The 19,519-nt window shown below is 41.2% G+C and overlaps 1 protein-coding gene across 2 annotated transcripts in view; it reads right to left on the bottom strand.

The window, feature by feature from the left end:
- Positions 1-19,519, bottom strand: part of LOXHD1 (lipoxygenase homology PLAT domains 1) — a 209,777-nt gene that overhangs the window by 177,155 nt on the left and 13,103 nt on the right. Inside the window, exon 1 of one of the 2 annotated variants that reach the window (XM_044292628.1) lies at positions 5,521-5,585. The exons of the other annotated variant lie outside the window; for it this stretch is intronic. The gene's annotated coding sequence lies outside the window, so the exon portion shown is untranslated. Of the gene's footprint in view, positions 1-5,520; positions 5,586-19,519 lie in introns of those variants that run through there. 2 annotated transcript variants of the gene reach the window in all.

The following is a 19,519-nucleotide window of genomic DNA, read 5'->3' on the forward strand; positions in this document are numbered from 1 at the left end:
ATATGCAATTTCCCAAGGCTGTATATGGGAAGCTGGTCTCTCTTTTCTTGGCCTAAGGGGTGCACTCTGTCTATATATACAGTGGATAAAAAAAAGTCCACACACCCCTCTTAAAATGTCAGGTTTCTGTGATGTAAAAAAAATGAGACAAAGTTAAATCACTTCAGAACTTTTTTCACCTTCAATGTGACCTGTAAACTGTACAACTCAATTGAAAAACAAACTGAAATCTTTTAGGTAGAGGGCAGAAAAAATATAAAAATAAAATGTGGTTGCATAGGTGTGCACACCCTCTTATAACTGGGGATGTAGCTGTGTTCACATTTAAGCAATCACATTCAAAATCCTGTTAAATAGGAGTCAGCATACACCGGCCATCATTTAAAGTGCCTCTGATTAACCCCAAATAAAGTTCAGCTGCTCTAGTTGGTCTTTCCTGAAATTTTCTTAGTGGAATCCCACAGCAAAAGCCATGGTCCACAAAGAGCTTCCAAAGCATCAGAGGGATCTCATTGTTAGAAGGTATCAGTCAGGAGAAGGGGACAAAATAATTTCCAAGGCATTAGATCTACCATGGAACACAGTGAAGACAGTCATCATCAAGTGGAGAAAATATAGCACAACAGTGACATTACCAGTCCTTCCAAAACTGATGAAAAGACGAGAAGAAAACTGGTCTGGAAGGCGACTAAGAGGCCTACAGCAACATTACAGGAGCTACAGGAATATCTGGCAAGTACTGGCTGTGTGGTACATGTGACAACAATTAGTGTTGATCACGAATATTCGAATTTCGAATTTTTATTGCAAATATAGGTACTTCGAAAATTCGCAAATATTTTGAATATAGTGATATATATTCGTAATTTTTAATATTTGATTTTTTTCAAATCAGTACACATGATCCCTCCCTGCTTCTAGCTTGTGGGCCAATGAGAAGGCTGCAGTATATTTGACTTTAGGAGTAGTGTTGTTTGCGAATTTTTGTAATGCGAATTTTTATTGCGAATTTTTCAACTTACAACTATTAGACAAAGAAGATTATAGCACAATATTAGCTAAATTGCTCTATATTCATTATTTTTTTCTAATATTCGCTACAGCAATATAGCGAATATTCGAAAAAAACGAATATAGAGCAATTTAGCTAATATAGTGCTATAATCTTCTTTGTCTAATAGTTGTAAGTTGAAAAATTTGCAATAAAAATTCGCATTGCGAAAATTTGCATATTACGCGATTATTACCTTGCTGATTTTTCAAGTAAAAAAATCATAGAATATAACGAATATTCGAATTTGCGAATATTCGACGAATATTCAAAAAAATATTTACGAAATATCGCGAATTTGAATATGACCCCTGCTGCTCATCACTAACAACAATCTCCCGTATTCTTCATATGTCTGGGCTATGGGGTAGAGTGGCAAGACGAAAGCCTTTTCTTACAAAGAAAAACATCCAAGCCAGGCTTAATTTTGCAAAAACACATCTGAAGTCTCCCAAAAGCATACGGGAAAAGGTGTTATGGTCTGATGAAACCAAGGTTGAACCTTTTGGCCATAATTCCAAAAGATATGTTTGCCGCAAAAACAACACTGCACATCACCAAAAGAACACCATACCCACAGTGAAGCATGGTGGTGGCAGCATCATGCCAAGGGGCTGTTTTTCTTCCGCTGGAACTGGGGCCTTAGTTAAGCTAGAGGGAATTATGATCAGTTCCAAATACCAGTCAATATTGGCACAAAACCTTCAGGCTTCTGCTAGAAAGATGAACATGAAGAGGAACTTCATCTTTCAGCATGACAACGACCCAAAGCATACATCCAAATCAACCAAGGAATGGCTTAAACAGAAGAAGATTAAAGTTTTGGAATGGCGCAGCCAGAGCCCAGACCTGAATCCGATTGAAAATCTGTGGGGTGATCTGAAGAGGGCTGTGCCCAGGAGATGCCCTCGCAATCTGACAGATTTAGAGTGATTTTGCAAAGAAGAGTGGGCAAATCTTGCTAAGTCAAAATGTGCCATGCTGATACTCATACCCAAAAAGACTGAGTGCTGTAATAAAATCAAAAGGGGCTTCAACAAAGTATTAGTTTAAGGGTGTGCACACTTATGCAACCATATTATTTAATTTTTATATTTTTTCTTCCTTCTACCTAAAAGATTTCAGTTTGTTTTTCAATTGAGTTGTACAGTTTATAGGTCACATTAAATGTGAAAAACGTTCTGAAATGATTTATCTTTGTCTTATTTTTTTACAGCACAGAAACCTGACATTTTAAAAGGGGTGTTTTTTATCCACTGTATATTCCCAGTGGAATACAGTCTTTGAACTAAGGGTCCTTCTGTCATTTTGATATGATGGGGAACCTGAAGCTTATTGCTCCCACCATTATGCAGAGAGGTCTGTAGCCTCCTTATAGGTACGATACCTTTCTCTGACAAATACTCTGCATTTCCCTTATGTGACCACTGAACGTTCTGCTGAATCCAGTCGCTCTTTCTCTCAAGGGCTGGCACATACAGTACAGACCAAAAGTTTGGACACACCTTCTCATTCAAAGAGTTTTCTTTATTTTTGTGACTATGAAGGCATCAAAACTATGAATTAACACATGTGGAATTATATACATAACAAACAAGTGTGAAACAACTGAAAATATGTCATATTCTAGGTTCTTCAAAGTAGCCACCTTTTGCTTTGATTACTGCTTTGCACACTCTTGGCATTCTCTTGATGAGCTTCAAGAGGTAGTCACCTGAAATGGTCTTCCAACAGTCTTGAAGGAGTTCCCAGAGATGCTTAGCACTTGTTGGCCCTTTTGCCTTCACGCTGCGGTCCAGCTCACCCTAAACTATCTCAATTGAGTTCAGGTCCGGTGACTGTGGAGGCCAGGTCATCTGGCGCAGCACCCCATCACTCTCCTTCATGGTCAAATATTCCTTACTTTCAAAGTTTTCCCAATTTTTCGGCTGACTGACTGACCTTTACTTCTTAAAGTAATGATGGCTACTTGTTTTTCTTTACTTAGCTGCTTTTTTCTTGCCATAATACAAAGTCTAACAGTCTATTCAGTAGGACTATCAGCTGTGTATCCACCTGACTTCTCCACAACGCAACTGATGGTCCCAACCCCATTTATAAGGCATGAAATCCCACTTATTAAACCTGACGGGGCACACCTGTGAAGTAAAAACCATTTCAGGTGACTACCTCTTGAAGCTCATCAAGAGAATGCCAAGAGTGTGCAAAGCAGTAATCAAAGCAAAAGGTGGCTACTTTGAAGAATCTAGACTATGACATATTTTCAGTTGTTTAACACTTGTTTGTTATGTATATAATTCCACATGAGTTAATTCATAGTTTTGATGCCTTCAGTGTGAATCTACAATTTTCATAGTCATGAAAATAAAGAAAACTCTTTGAATGAGAAGGTGTGTCCAAACTTTTGGTCTGTGCTGTATGTGCCACTTTGCTGTTGTTACCCTCGGGGCTGGAGTATTCCCTGGTAAGCTTTGCTTCTTAGCGGTATACACATCCACAGCTTAGGGGAAGGCGTGGTACCAGCCCTGCTGAGTAACTAGCGAAACTCCCACTCTCTCCATATACAGCCTTTGGCACCACAGTGTAAGAATACAGTGACGTTAACATTTGCAGTGGGAACACTGCATACACAGCCAGCAGCGTATGGAGCAGAATCACTTTGTGACCCCACTCTATACACCACTATCTTTGTGGTGCTCTGTGCCTGCTGCTGTCCCACCATCTTGGCTCTGACGATCCTTCCTGCGCCCATAGGGTGCACACAGCTCTTAAGTGGACCAGTGGACCTGTACACCAGTTTTCAGCCAATAGCTGGATACCTCAGGGTACTTAAGGGACTTTTCCCAAACGATAGGTGCCTAAGCAATAGGTTTCTCTAGCTTGTTATATCCTGCAAAAGTGTTCTAATCCATTTGTCTGCCTGTGTACTGACCTCTGTCTGATTCCTGGATTATGACGCTCTGCTGTCTGTACAGACCCTTGCCTGTTTTCTGTTCTGACCCTATGCTGCCTGCTCTGACTTTTGGAGTGATTTTAGGTTCACATGAATTCTGCTTGCCCTTACCTTGGCCTGCCACTGACAGCAAATTGTGCCTTATCTGTGAGTGCTTCACATCTGTGTCTCTGACCCCCATGGGTCAGCAGTCAACCACACCAGGACTTTTCCGAGAGGTAACAGTCTGTGGGCTCCCCGGAAGTGAAGGCCAGATCCCTGGATTGCCAGGATAATGCCCTCAGGACTAGTCAAAAGTCAAACTAGTTAGTTGGCAGGGTGACTCCATATCCACTGTCTGTATCAAACCTCACGCACCTCGGATGTACAGGCACGTCCAAGGTGCTCAACCAGTTAAATGGGGTTTCCTCAGGCCCCCAAAATATTGTCAAAAGAAACCTTTTATGTCTGATTCCCTGCCGTTTCAGCACTGTCGTCCCAGTGCTCCCTGCCAGTCTTGGTTTCCAGCACTTAAGTGATGATGTCTCCAACTCCATGTGATCACTACATCTAATCAATGGCCTCAGGTGTCACATGGAGCACTCAGCGGCGCCAATGCTGCAGCACCAGAAACAAATACCAATGGAGCAACGGAGCCGCAGCGGGGTTACCGCAGAGAATCAGATAGGTGAGCAAGGTTTCTTTAGATTCTTTTTTTTCATAGCACTTTATATTTTAGCTCCTCATCATTTTCAAGACATCTGCTTGCTGTCAGTAAATGGGAATATACTTGTTCACAGGTTTTAGTTTAAAAACCTGTCTATAAATAATACTTCTCACAGCTGAGGGTTTGTTACACTTGACTGTAGACAATCCTATGTGAGCTAAACATATCAGAATAAAATCTCTAGTTTGTTACAATATATTAGTCTGATATATAGGCAGGATACCAGAAAATGCAACTTCTGGCCAAAATCGAGGTGTCTGTTGCACCCCAAAAAGGTATATTTATCCAATCTGTCTCTAGACAAAGATCAACCGACAAAAGCAGCTTGTAAGACCATAGTGTAACTCCAAATTGGCGCAGATACCAAATAATAGAGATGGAATGGGCACCTCCACCCCTGACAATATAAATGGGATAGTTTCTGGTCAGTTATGGAGCCTCCTCCTAAGGCCTCTAGCACACGACCATATGGCTTTTTAAGTATTTTGCTGTCTGCAAAAAACGGATCCGCAAAAATGATTGCGGAACGAAACAGCTGGCCCCTAACTGAACAGTACTATCCTTGTCTGTTATGTGGACAATAATAGGACATGTTCTATCTTTGAACGGAACGTAAAAACAGAATTTTGGAAATGAAGGCATACTGAGTACCTTCCGTTTTTTTTGCGGATCCATTGAAATGAATGGTTCCGTATACGGTCCGTATACTGAACGCAAAAAAAACGGAACGGAAACGGAAAAAAAAAATGTTCATGTGCAAGAGGCCTAAGGAGCAGGTGGTTGGTGCAGTCATCTGAGATGATATATTACCTTGAAGGTTAGTAAGGAATCTCAGAAGGGAATTCGGACCCCAGACGTGATCAGGCACATGGCGGCCGGCAGGACATGGAGAAATGTCTCAGTCGTACGATTTAAGGACTTGTACAACACAGAAAGTTCGAGTCACTTCACAATGAGCGGCAGTGTTGTTATCGCTCCTTAGAGACACAGTTTATCCTCAAGACGGCAACAAGCCTACCCTACAGGGCGGCCTGCACGGCACAAACACAAGACTGGTTAACTCTTTACTCACTAGTACAAAAGCATATTGTAAGTCAGGGGCATGTCACTCCGAAAGTAGGGGATTAAGGGATTAAGTAGCGGGATAGTCATCTCCTAGGGAAGACATGGCTCCGCAGCAGACGAGGCTGAAGTTGGTTTCTTATTCACTGAAGTTGGTTTCTTATTCGGCAGTTTCTTATACATTACTATGACAAATAAACCTTTTTTTCTCTTATTCCTCTGCAGTAAATCTGTTTTTCTCTACATAAATGTTAAATATTATTTGTGAACAATCAGATTAATAAAAAAAAATCTATATTATTTGTGTTTTTACAAAAAAAAAACAATAGTGAAAAATGGATGAAAAAATATGCATTTTGAATAAGTAACTGAGGAATTTAAGGGGTTAAACGCTGTTGGGCCACTGATCTAAGGGTGGAAATATAAAGAGTAAGGACCCCTCCATAATACCCAACTGTATCCAGCCTGGCCCAAACTGTGGATTGGCAGGAAAACAGGTGCCAACCTTGCCAACTATATACATTTTCAGCATTTTGAATAAGTAACTGAGGAATATAAGGGGTTAAACGCTGTTATGCCACTGATCTAAGGGTGGAAATATAAAGAGTAAGGGCCCCTCCATAATACCCAAATGTATCCAGCCTGGCCCAAACTGTGGATTGGCAGGAAAACAGGTGCCAACCTTGCCAACTATATACATTTTCAGCATTTTGAATAAGTAACTGAGGAATATAAGGGGTTAAACGCTGTTGGGCCACTAATCTAAGGGTGTAAATATATAGAGTAAGGGCCCCTCCATAATACCCAACTGTATCCAGCCTGGCCCAAACTGTGGATTGGCAGGAAAACAGGTGCCAACCTTGCCAACTATATACATTTTCAGCATTTTGAATAAGTAACTGAGGAATATAAGGGATTAAACGCTGTTGGGCCACTAATCTAAGGGTGGAAATATAAAGAGTAAGGACCCCTCTATAATACCCAACTGTATCCAGCCTGGCCCAAACTGTGGATTAGCATTAAAACAGGTGCCAACCTTGCCAACTATATACATTTTCAGCATTTTGAATAAGTAACTGAGGCATTTAAGGGGTTAAATGCTGTTGGGCCACTGATCTAAGGGTAGAAATACAAAGAGTAAGGACCCCTCCATAATACCCATTTGTATCCAGCCTGGCCCAAACAGTGGATTGGCAAGAAAACAGGTGCCAACCTTGCCAACTATATACATTTTCAGCATTTTGAATAAGTAACTGAGGAATTTAAGGGGTTAAACGCTGTTATGCCACTGATCTAAGGGTGGAAATAGAAAGAGTAAGGGCCCCAACATAATACCCAACTGTATCCAGCCTGGCCCAAACAGTGGATTGGCAGGAAAACAGGTGCCAACCTTGCTAATATACATTTTCTACATTTTGAATAAGTAATGGAGGAATTTAAGGGGTTAAACGCCGTTGGGCCACTAATCTAAGGGTGTAAATATAAAGAGTAAGGACCCCTCTATAATACCCAACTGTATCCAGCCTGGCCCAAACTGTGGATTGGCATTAAAACAGGTGCCAACCTTGCCAACTATATACATTTTCAGCATTTTGAATAAGTAACTGAGGAATATAAGGGGTTAAACGCTGTTGGGCCACTAATCTAAGGGTGTAAATATATAGAGTAAGGGCCCCTCCATAATACCCAAATGTATCCAGCCTGGCCCAAACTGTGGATTGGCATTAAAACAGATGCCAACCTTGCCAACTATATACATTTTCAGCATTTTGAATAAGTAACTGAGGAATATAAGGGGTTAAACGCTGTTGGGCCACTAATCTAAGGGTGTAAATATATAGAGTAAGGGCCCCTCCATAATACCCAAATGTATCCAGCCTGGCCCAAACTGTGGATTGGCAGGAAAACAGGTGCCAACCTTGCCAACTATATACATTTTCAACATTTTGATCAAGTAACTGAGTAATTTAAGGGGTTAAATGCTCTTGGGCCACTAATCTAAGGGTGGAAATATAAAGAGTAAGGGCCCCTCCATAATACCCAACTGTATCCAGCCTGGCCCAAACTGTGGATTGGCAGGAAAACAGGTGCCAACCTTGCCAACTATATACATTTTCAGCATTTTGAATAAGTAACTAAGGAATATAAAGGGTTAAACGCTGTTGGGCCACTAATCTAAGGGTGTAAATATATAGAGTAAGGGCCCCTCCATAATACCCAAATGTATCCAGCCTGGCCCAAACTGTGGATTGGCATTAAAACAGGTGCCAACCTTGCCAACTATATACATTTTCAGCATTTTGAATAAGTAACTGAGGAATATAAGGGGTTAAACGCTGTTGGGCCACTAATCTAAGGGTGTAAATATATAGAGTAAGGGCCCCTCCATAATACCCAAATGTATCCAGCCTGGCCCAAACAGTGGATTGGCAGGAAAACAGGTGCCAACCTTGCCAACTATATACATTTTCAACATTTTGATCAAGTAACTGAGTAATTTAAGGGGTTAAATGCTCTTGGGCCACTAATCTAAGGGTGGAAATATAAAGAGTAAGGGCCCCTCCATAATACCCAACTGTATCCAGCCTGGCCCAAACTGTGGATTGGCAGGAAAACAGGTGCCAACCTTGCCAACTATATACATTTTCAGCATTTTGAATAAGTAACTGAGGAATATAAGGGGTTAAACGCTGTTGGGCCACTAATCTAAGGGTGTAAATATATAGAGTAAGGGCCCCTCCATAATACCCAAATGTATCCAGCCTGGCCCAAACTGTGGATTGGCATTAAAACAGGTGCCAACCTTGCCAACTATATACATTTTCAACATTTTGATCAAGTAACTGAGTAATTTAAGGGGTTAAATGCTCTTGGGCCACTAATCTAAGGGTGGAAATATAAAGAGTAAGGGCCCCTCCATAATACCCAACTGTATCCAGCCTGGCCCAAACTGTGGATTGGCAGGAAAACAGGTGCCAACCTTGCCAACTATATACATTTTCAGCATTTTGAATAAGTAACTGGTGATTTTAAGGGGTTAAACGCTGTTGGGCCACTAATCTAAGGGAGGGAATATAAAGAGTAAGGACCCCTCTATAATACCCAACTGTATCCAGCCTGGCCCAAACTGTGGATTAAAACAAGACCTATATTGTATTGTTGTAAATATATGGACCTACAGATAACGGGGGAGATTTATCAAAATCTGTCCAAAGGAAAAGTTGATGAGTTGAAGATAAACCAATCAGATCGCTTCTTTCATTTTGTAGAGTCCTTGTTAATAATGAACGAAGCGATCTGATTGGTTGCTATGGACAACTCAGCAACTTAATAAATCTGTGTTAATAAATCTCCCCCAACATGTTTTTTTTTTTCCTGAGAAATGCACTGTGTGGAAACAATACTTTCCAAGAGTTGTTAAATTGCACCCTCATAACTCTTCCAATATTCCACCTCATGGTCTGTAGCTGGAGAATTGGAAGAGTTATGTCACTGTGTCCTCAAAGAGCAAAGATACATTGTTAGTCTGAAAAAAGAGAAACATAATTAAATAAATAAAAGGCAAGTCTCATAGATCATAGATTGTGGGGGTCTAATGACAAGCCAAGAAAGCTTTCTATTGGTAAGTTTGTTTTCTCAGAGTTGTCAGTGAGAGATTTCCAGTGACTAGCCGACCAGCAGCTGCCCTCCACCTAGGTCTTATCATTTTGCTGTGTTAGCCACAAGAGGTAGGAGCTTGCTACTTGTGTAACTTTTTTCTCTTGACAATGGGATGGAAAAGGTTTTTTGACCAGAAAGAAACTAAAAAAAAAGAGTAATAGAGCTCTTTATTCAATATAAATTGCTATTGGGAAAGGATGGCTACAGAAAGTCCTGTTCTGTGGGGGGGAAGATTGCATCATTGTTGTATAGGAACAATTTGTCAACAAGAAAATGGCTATATCAACTATGGCATGATGATAGAAGAACAGAAGGATTAACTGTACAAGTACAGCCACAGAACAGAGAAAGTCCTATTGAGGATGAGAATTTTGCTGATTGTTCAGGTGATGATGATGATGACAAACTGTATTGTGTGTGTAGGCAGAAAAACAATCCAAATGAGCCTTATGCCCAATGTAGTAGATGTGAAGATTGGTTTCATCCTATATGTATTGGATATAAAAGTATTCAGGATATTGCCACAATCTCACCATGGTTGTGCCCTGTGTGCACAGAAAAAGATAAAGAAAAATACACTGAACAAAATGTTAAATCTGATATTTTCATTAAAACCAGCAGAAAAATGTTATTTAAGGACACTGAGCTACATGAAAAATGAGACATTTGAGGCACAAAATTCTACCCCATTGTCTGAATGTGAAGAAACAGTTTCTTTTAGAGACACAACAACTCCATTTATGGCACAGTCAGAACCAGAATCTAGTCAAGGAGAGGTTTTTTCAGCACACTGTCCTTCACAGTTTACTCTGTCTGTTTCAATGGAGGAATGGGTAAAAATTAAACCCCATAAAAGAAATGGCTACCGAGTCTTAAAACATGGCTGGACCGATGTTTTATGCAAAAAAATATGTGAAATTAATAATTTTTGTGTATTGAAATTTACATATAACAGAGTTAAAACAAAACATTCAAGGAAGCAAAACTGTGTCTACTGGCGTGCAAAAGCTATTTGCAAATTTAATGGATGCACCCAATATACTTTTTCAATTCTGAAAAAGCCCAAAAAACACCATAGACAGGTTATTTTCAGAGTAAATGTGACAGGCTCCATCAATCATTCAGAAAGACAGACTTATAGAAGGCACACCCGTGATGAAGAAAGAAAGTGTATCACCACCCAATTGAGTGAAATGAGACCAATGCTTTTGTATACCAAACAAATAGCAAACGCAAATACAGAACAACTTAAGTTTGGTAATTTAAGCTCTGTTAAAAGTATTGATGTTCTTCAGAAAATTTCAAGTGAAAAGAACTTACAGAATAGAATAGACAAAAATGATTTCTTGGATTGTTTTGCAGCACAAAAACAACAAGATGAAAATAAAAAAAAATCAAATGGCAACAAAGCATGCCTATATACAATATATAGGAATGGTGCCATCTATAATACACATGTACTCAGACACTCAATTGTACCTCTTAAAAGATTTACAAAATTCACAAATATGCAACCTTTTATCTTGATGCAATTGGATCAGTCATAAGAAAGCCACAAGACATAAATCAAAAAATACTATATTATGCTTTATGCATTAATTTACAGAAACCAAAGAAGGTTGTTGTGCCACTTGCAGAACTGGTCTCCTCGGACCACAGTACACCAACTATACAACATGGGCTAGCCTGTTTATGTCGGGACTTCACAAATATTTGTAATAAAAAACTAACACCGCAAAAAATAGAAGTTGATTTTAGTTGGGCACTTATTCATGCAACTTTACATGCATTTAATCAAGTTAGTATGACCGAATACCTAAAAAAGTGCTTTTTAGTCTGTGAAGGTAAAAGATCCTGTGATTTCACTGTTTTACACATCTGTGCAGCACATAGGATAAAACTAATTTTTGTAAAAACACACAGAACAAATACAAATAAGGATACAAAAAAACTGTTCCTGTATTCATTTGCAGTTCTTCAAAATGCTACCAATCTCAATGATATAAAAATTCAAATATCACGAATGACATAAAGGGGCCCTTACTCTTTATATTTTAACCCTTTGATTAGTGGCCGAACGGCGTTTAACCCCTTAAATTCCTCAGTTACTTACTCAAAATGCTGAAAATGTATATAGTTGGCAAGGTTGGCACCTATTTTAATGCCAATCCACAGTTTGGGCCAGGCTGGATACAGTTGGGTATTATGGAGGGGCCCTTACTCTTTATATTTCCAACCTTAGATTAGTGGCCCAACGGCGTTTAACCCCTTAAATTCCTCAGTTACTTATTCAAAATGCTGAAAATGTATATAGTTGGCAAGGTTGGCACCTGTTTTCCTGCCAATCCACAGTTTGGGCCAGGCTGGGTACAGTTGGGTGTTATGGAGGGGTCCTTACTCTGTATATTTCCACCCTTAGATTAGTGGCCCAACAGCGTTTAACCCCTTAAAATCACCAGTTACTTATTCAAAATGCTGAAAATGTATATAGTTGGCAAGGTTGGTACCTGTTTTAATGCCAATCCACAGTTTGGGCCAGGCTGGATACAGTTGGGTATTATAGAGGGGCCCTTACTCTTTCTATTTCCACCCTTAGATCAGTGGCATAACAGCGTTTAACCCCTTAAATTCCTCAGTTACTTATTCAAAATGCTGAAAATGTATATAGTTGGCAAGGTTGGCACCTGTTTTAATGACAATCCACAGTTTGGGCCAGGCTGGATACAGTTGGGTATTATGGAGGGGTCATTACTCTTTATATTTCCAACCTTAGATTAGTGGCCCAACGGCGTTTAACCCCTTAAATTCCTCAGTTACTTATTCAAAATGCTGAAAATGTATATAGTTGGCAAGGTTGGCACCTATTTTAATGCCAATCCACAGTTTGGGCCAGGCTGGGTACAGTTGGGTGTTATGGAGGGGTCCTTACTCTGTATATTTCCACCCTTAGATTAGTGGCATAACAGCGTTTAACCCCTTAAAATCACCAGTTACTTATTCAAAATGCTGAAAATGTATATAGTTGGCAAGGTTGGCACCTATTTTAATGCCAATCCACAGTTTGGGCCAGGCTGGATACAGTTGGGTATTATAGAGGGGTCCTTACTCTTTATATTTCCACCCTTAGATTAGTGGCCCAACGGCGTTTAACCCCTTAAATTCCTCCATTACTTATTAAAAATGTAGAAAATGTATATTAGCAAGGTTGGCACCTGTTTTCCTGCCAATCCACTGTTTGGGCCAGGCTGGATACAGTTGGGTGTTATGGAGGGGCCCTTACTCTTTCTATTTCCACCCTTAGATCAGTGGCATAACAGCGTTTAACCCCTTAAATTCCTCAGTTACTTATTCAAAATGCTGAAAATGTATATAGTTGGCAAGGTTGGTACCTGTTTTAATGCCAATCCACAGTTTGGGCCAGGCTGGATACAGTTGGGTATTATAGAGGGGTCCTTACTCTTTATATTTCCACGCTTAGATTAGTGGCCCAACGGCGTTTAACCCCTTAAATTCCTCAGTTACTTATTCAAAATGCTGAAAATGTATATAGTTGGCAAGGTTGGCACCTGTTTTAATGCCAATCCACAGTTTTGGCCAGGCTGGGTACAGTTGGGTGTTATGGAGGGGTCCTTACTCTTTATATTTTAACCCTTTGATTAGTGGCCCAACGGCGTTTGACCCCTTATATTCCTCAGTTACTTATTCAAAATGCATATTTTTTCATCCATTTTTCACTATCGTTTTTTTCAGTAAAAACACCAATAATGTAGATTTTTTTTATTAATCTGATTGTTCAGAAATAATATTTAACATTTATGTAGAAAAAAACTGATTTACTGCAGAGGAATAAGAGAAAAAAAGGTTTATTTGTCATAGTAATGTATAAGAAACTGGACGAATAAGAAACCAACTTCAGCCTCGTCCACAGCAGGCACTCAATAACGCGGCAGTTCACACGGCAGCTTGGTTGTACCTGACTGCAGCCAGTTTTATCACCAGGTTAAGGCCTCATGCACACGACCGTATCCGCTTTGCGGTCTGCAAATCACGGATCCTGGCCGAGGGCATGCTGACATTTCTTTTTTAACTCCTGCAGAAATGTCTTATCCTTGTCTGCAAATCGGACAATAGGACATGTTCTTTCTGTTTTGCTGGCCCTTCAGACATATAGATGCGGACAGCACACGGAATGAATGGGACCACATCCGATCTGCAAAAAAATGCAGATCGGATGAGGACTGAAAATACGGATGCATGCATCCTTTGGTTACATTCACACGACCATTGGACAGCTGTGCTCGTTTGGCGGACCACAAACCGCAAAACACGGGCACCGGCTCAGTGCAGACCCATTTACTTCAACGGGTCCGCGATCTGCAAGATGTGGCCGAAGACAAGACATGTACTATCTTTTGCGGTGCCGAGGCACTGACCCGGAAGCACTTGGAAACGCACGGTCCGTGCCTCTGTGCCACAAAAGATAAGAAACGTCCTATCTTAGGATGAATCTTGCTGATCGTAGCCCAATCGAGGTCAATGGGTCCGCACCACGATGCGGAGTGCAGACGGTGGGCGCCCGCTATTTGCGGTAAGTAAAATGGACATGGCTGTCCAACGGCCGTGTCAATGTGCCCGTAAGATAACAGATAGAAAGCAAAATAAGCAGAATAAAACCTACGGTATGCCTCTCTGGCACTAACTAAACATGAATGGCTCCGAGCTGGCGTAACCTACTACCTGGCACCAAATACAAAACATAAACAATGCAGTCCGTACAACCTGATATGTATAGGCCTGTGTTCCCACAGGCTGACACTACCTCCTCCCTGCCCCAGTCTGAGGCCTCGTTCCCATTTATGTGTTCGTTTGACGTCTGTGGAAAAATCTATTTCATCTGTGAACCGTGTTTGGTTCATGTGTCCGTTTTTTGCCCCCCATGATTCATCCGTACTCCATGGACACTGCTCAGCTGAAATGTAATTTCCAAAGCATCTCCTACCAGCGGTCAGTGAAAAAAGGACCAAAGGCGGATGCCATCTGTGTTGTGTCAGTGAATTTTCAAGGACCCATAGACTTCAATGGGCATGTTTGGTCCACACCACGGACCAAAGTAGTTCACATCTCTGTGACTTTTTCAATGACCCTCGTTCAGCGAAAAAAGACTGGTGTGTGAACAGGCACATTAAAGTCAATGGGTACGTGTGCTGTCCATGGAAAATACGTATAGCACACGTCGGTGAAAACTAGAATGTGAACAAGGCCTAAGAGGCTGATACTTTCCTTATAGAACTCACCCTGGTGACCCATAATAAGCCAAAACAAAATGAAGAGTAGACTTGGGAACCTGCCTTTCTCACCCCCAACTCCAGCAATCCAGGCCCCTTTTCCAGGTTTTGACCTAAACCTAATGCTGAGAAGTATCTGCCTCTTTAAAGGCCATCTGTCAGCAGTTTTGTACCTATGACACTGGCTGACATGTTCACTTGGCAGCTGAAGGCATCTGTGTTGGTCCCATGTTCACATGTGCCCGCATTGCTGAGAAAAATTATGTTTTAATATATGCAAATGAGCCTCTAGGAGCAACAGGGGCGTCGCCATTACTCCTAGAGGTTCTGCTTTCTCTGCAACTGCTGCGCCCTCTGCACTTTAAGGCTAGGTCTACACGACGACATTTGTTGCGCGACCGATAGGGCACAACTACACTGCAACATTTGTAGCGCAACATTTTGTTGCACCAATGTCGCGCAACAATTTTTATAATGGCAGTTTATGGTGTCGCACTGCAACATGCTGCGACGCAACAGTCGCAGAAAAATCCATCTCGAATGACTCGGAATACACACCGGGAATGGTGAATTTTATTCTGGCGTTACTAGAGGTTATACTGACCTGCACTTATTTTAAGTTCAAGGACCAATTTTTTTTGACAAACCCGGTTTATGCTAACATCTATATGTCCTATATAGAGAGTCTATTTGTGTATCCATCCAGCTTCTTCAACAGTGTGAGGGGCTGGATGAGATACATAGATGACATCTTTTTTATATGGACAGGCCCAGAACCAGAACTACAGGCATTTAATGAGTATCGTAACCGCCTCCGGACCGCCTAATGCAGATCTGCGGTCCGGAGGCGGCAGCTCTGCGCAGAGTCACGCATATACGCGTCATCTCGCGAGAGCCGTGATTTCCTGTGAACGAGCGCACACAGGCGCGCGCGCTCACAGGAACGAAAGGTAAGCGAGTGGATCTCCAGCCTGCCAGCGGCGATCGCTCGCTGGCAGGCTGGAGATGTGATTTTTTTTAACCCCTAACAGGTATATTAGACGCTGTTTTGATAACAGCGTCTAATATACCTGCTACCTGGTCCTCTGGTGGTCCCTTTTGTTTGGATCGACCACCAGAGGACACAGGTAGCTGTGTAAAGTACCACAAAACACCACACTACACTACACTACACCCCCCCCCTGTCACTTATTAACCCCTTATGAACCCCTGATCACCCATGATCACCCCATATAGACTCCCTGATCACTTCCCTGTCATTGATCACCCCCCTGTAAGGCTCCGTTCAGACGTCCGTATGATTTTTACGGATCCACGGATACATGGATCGGATCCGCAAAACACATACGGACGTCTGAATGGAGCCTTACAGGGGGGTGATCAATGACAGGGGGGTGATCACCCATATACACTCCCTGATCACCCCCTGTCATTGATCTCCCCCCTGTCATTGATCACCCCCCTGTAAGGCTCCATTCAGATGTCCGTATGATTTTTACGGATACACGGATACATGGATCGGATCCGCCAAACACATACGGACGTCTGAATTGAGCCTTACACGGGGGGTTGATCAATGACAGGCGGGTGATCACCTATATAGATTCCCTGATCACCCCCTGTCATTGATCACCCCCCTGTAATTGATCACCCCCCTGTAAGGCTCCATTCAGACGTCCGTATGCGTTTTGCGGATCCGATCCATGTATCCGTGGATCCGTAAAAATTATACAGACGTCTGAATGGAGCCTTACAGGGGGGAGATCAATGACAGGGGGGTGATCACCCCATATAGACTCCCTGATCACCCCCCTGCCATTGATCACCCCCTGTAAGGCTCCATTCAGACATTTTTTTTGGCTCAAGTTAGCGGAAATTGTTTTTTTTTTGTTTTTGTTTTTTCTTACTAAGTCTCATATTCCACTAACTTGTGTCAAAAAATAAAATCTCACATGAACTCACCGTACCCCTCACGGAATCCAAATGCGTAAAATTTTTTAGACCCCTAAAATGCCAGGGCAGTATAAATACCCCACATGTGACCCCATTTCGGAAAGAAGACATCCCAAGGTATTCCGTGAGGGGCATATTGAGTCCATGAAAGATTGAAATTTTTGTTCCAAGTTAGCGGAAAGTGAAAATCTATTTCCGCTAACTTGTGCCAAAAAAATAAAATTCTATGAACTCGCCATGCCCCTCATTGAATACCTTGGGGTGTCTTCTTTCCAAAGTGGGGTCACATGTGGGGTATTTATACTGCCCTGGCTTTTTAGGGGCCCGAAAGCGTGAGAAGAAGTCTGGGATCCAAATGTCTAAAAATGCCCTCCTAAAAGTAATTTGGGCCGCTTTGCGCATCTAGGCTGCAAAAAAGTGTCACACATCTGGTATCGCCGTACTCAGGAGAAGTTGGGGAATGTGTTTTGGGGTGTCATTTTACATATACCCATGCTGGGTGAGATAATATCTTGGTCAAATGCCAACTTTGTATAAAAAAAATGGGAAAAGTTGTCTTTTGCCAAGATATTTATCTCACCCAGTATGGGTATATGTAAAATGACACCCCAAAACACATTCCCCAACTTCTCCTGAGTACGGCGATACCAGATGTGTGACACTTTTTTGCCGCCTAGGTGGGCAAAGGGGCACACATTCCAAAGAGCACCTTTAGGATTTCACAGGTCATTTTTTACACATTTTGATTTCAAACTACTTACCACACATTAGGGCCCCTAGAATGCCAGGGCAGTATAACTACCCCACAAGTAACCCCATTTTGGAAAGAAGACACCCCAAGGTATTCCGTGAGGGGCACGGCGAGTTCCTAGAATTTTTTATTTTCTGTCACAAGTTAGCGGAAAATGATGATTTAAAAAAAAAAAAAATTTTTCATACAAAGTCTCATATTCCACTAACTTGTAACAAAAAATAAAAAATTATAGGAACTCGCCATGCCCCTCACGGAATACCTTGGGGTGTCTTCTTTCCAAAATGGGGTCACTTGTGGGGTAGTTATACTGCCTTGGTAATTTAGGGGCCCAAATGTGTGAGAAGTAGTTTGCAATCAAAATGTGTAAAAAATGGCCTGCGAAATCCGAAAGGTGCACTTTGGAATATGTGCCCCTTTGCCCACCTTGGCTGCAAAAAAGTGTCACACATGTGGTATCGCCGTACTCAGGAGAAGTTGGGGAATGTGTTTTGGGGTGTCATTTTACATATACCCATGCTGGGTGAGATAAATATCTTGGTCAAATGCCAACTTTGTATAAAGAAATTGGAAAAGTTGTCTTTTGCCAAGATATTTCTCTCACCCAGCATGGTTATATGTAAAATGACACCCCAAAACACATTCCCCAACTTCTCCTGAGTACGGCGATACCAGATGTGTGACACTTTTTTGCAGCCTAGGTGGGCAAACGGACCCACATTCCAAAGTGCACCTTTCGGATTTCACCGGTCATTTTTTACAGATTTTGATTGCAAACTACTTCTCACACATCTGGGCCCCTAGAATGCCAGGGCAGTATAACTACGCCACAAGTGACCCCATTTTGGAAAGAAGACACCCCAAGGTATTTTGTGATGGGCATAGTGAGTTCATGGAAGTTTTTATTTTTTGTCACAAGTTAGTGGAATATGAGACTTTGTAAGAAAAAAAAAATCAAAAAAAAAATCATCATTTTCCGCTAACTTGGGACAAAAAATAAAAAGTTCTATGAACTCACTATGCCCATCAGCGAATACCTTAGGGTGTCTACTTTCCGAAATGGGGTCATTTGTGGGGTGTTTGTACTGTCTGGCCATTGTAGAACCTCAGGAAACATGACAGGTGCTCAGAAAGTCAGAGCTGCTTCAAAAAGCGGAAATTCACATTTTTGTACCATAGTTTGTAAACGCTATAACTTTTACCCAAACCATTTTTTTTTTTGCCCAAGCATTTTTTTTTTATCAAAGACATGTAGAACAATAAATTTAGCGAAAAATTTATATATGGATGTCGTTTTTTTTGCAAAATTTTACAACTGAAAGTGAAAAATGTTATTGTTTTGCAAAAAAATCGTTAAATTTCGATTAATAACAAAAAAAGTTAAAATGTCAGCAGCAATGAAATACCACCAAATGAAAGCTCTATTAGTGAGAAGAAAAGGAGGCAAAATTCATTTGGGTGGTAAGTTGCATGACCGAGCGATAAACGGTGAAAGTAGTGTAGTGCAGAAGTGTAAAAAGTGGCCTGGTCATTAAGGGGGTTTCAGCTAGCGGGGCTGAAGTGGTTAATAATATCCATCCAGCCCTAAAATTCACTAGAGTCAGTTCTATGACCCAATTACAGTTTCTGGATACACTGGTGTGTGTACAGGGTGAAATATTGGGCACAGACATTCATGTAAAAAATACTGATAAAAACAAGATTCTACAGTATGATAGCTCACACCCACGAGGTATGATAAAATCACTCCCCTTTAGTCAATTCTTACGGATTCGTAGAACTGTGAGTGATGAAGAGAAGGTGGAGACTAGACTGCAGGAAATGAACAAAAAGTTTGTCAATAGGGGCTATCCCCCACAACTGACCAATAAGCATCAAGATAGGGATCGTAAGATAGAAAGGGACACATTACTAAAGAAGAATACAAATAAGTCAAATGCACAAAACAGAATTCCCTTTGTTTCTAGATACACAATGCTAAGTAGACAGGTGGCCACGGTAATTAGAAAGAACTGGACACTTTTACACAGGCATTTCCAGACACCCCAGAATTTAAAAACCCTCCCGTTTTTATATAGAAGAGGCCCTAATGTTAGAG

Source organism: Bufo gargarizans, chromosome 1 (genome assembly GCF_014858855.1).
Source record: "Bufo gargarizans isolate SCDJY-AF-19 chromosome 1, ASM1485885v1, whole genome shotgun sequence".
Taxonomy (NCBI): Eukaryota; Metazoa; Chordata; class Amphibia; order Anura; family Bufonidae; genus Bufo; species Bufo gargarizans.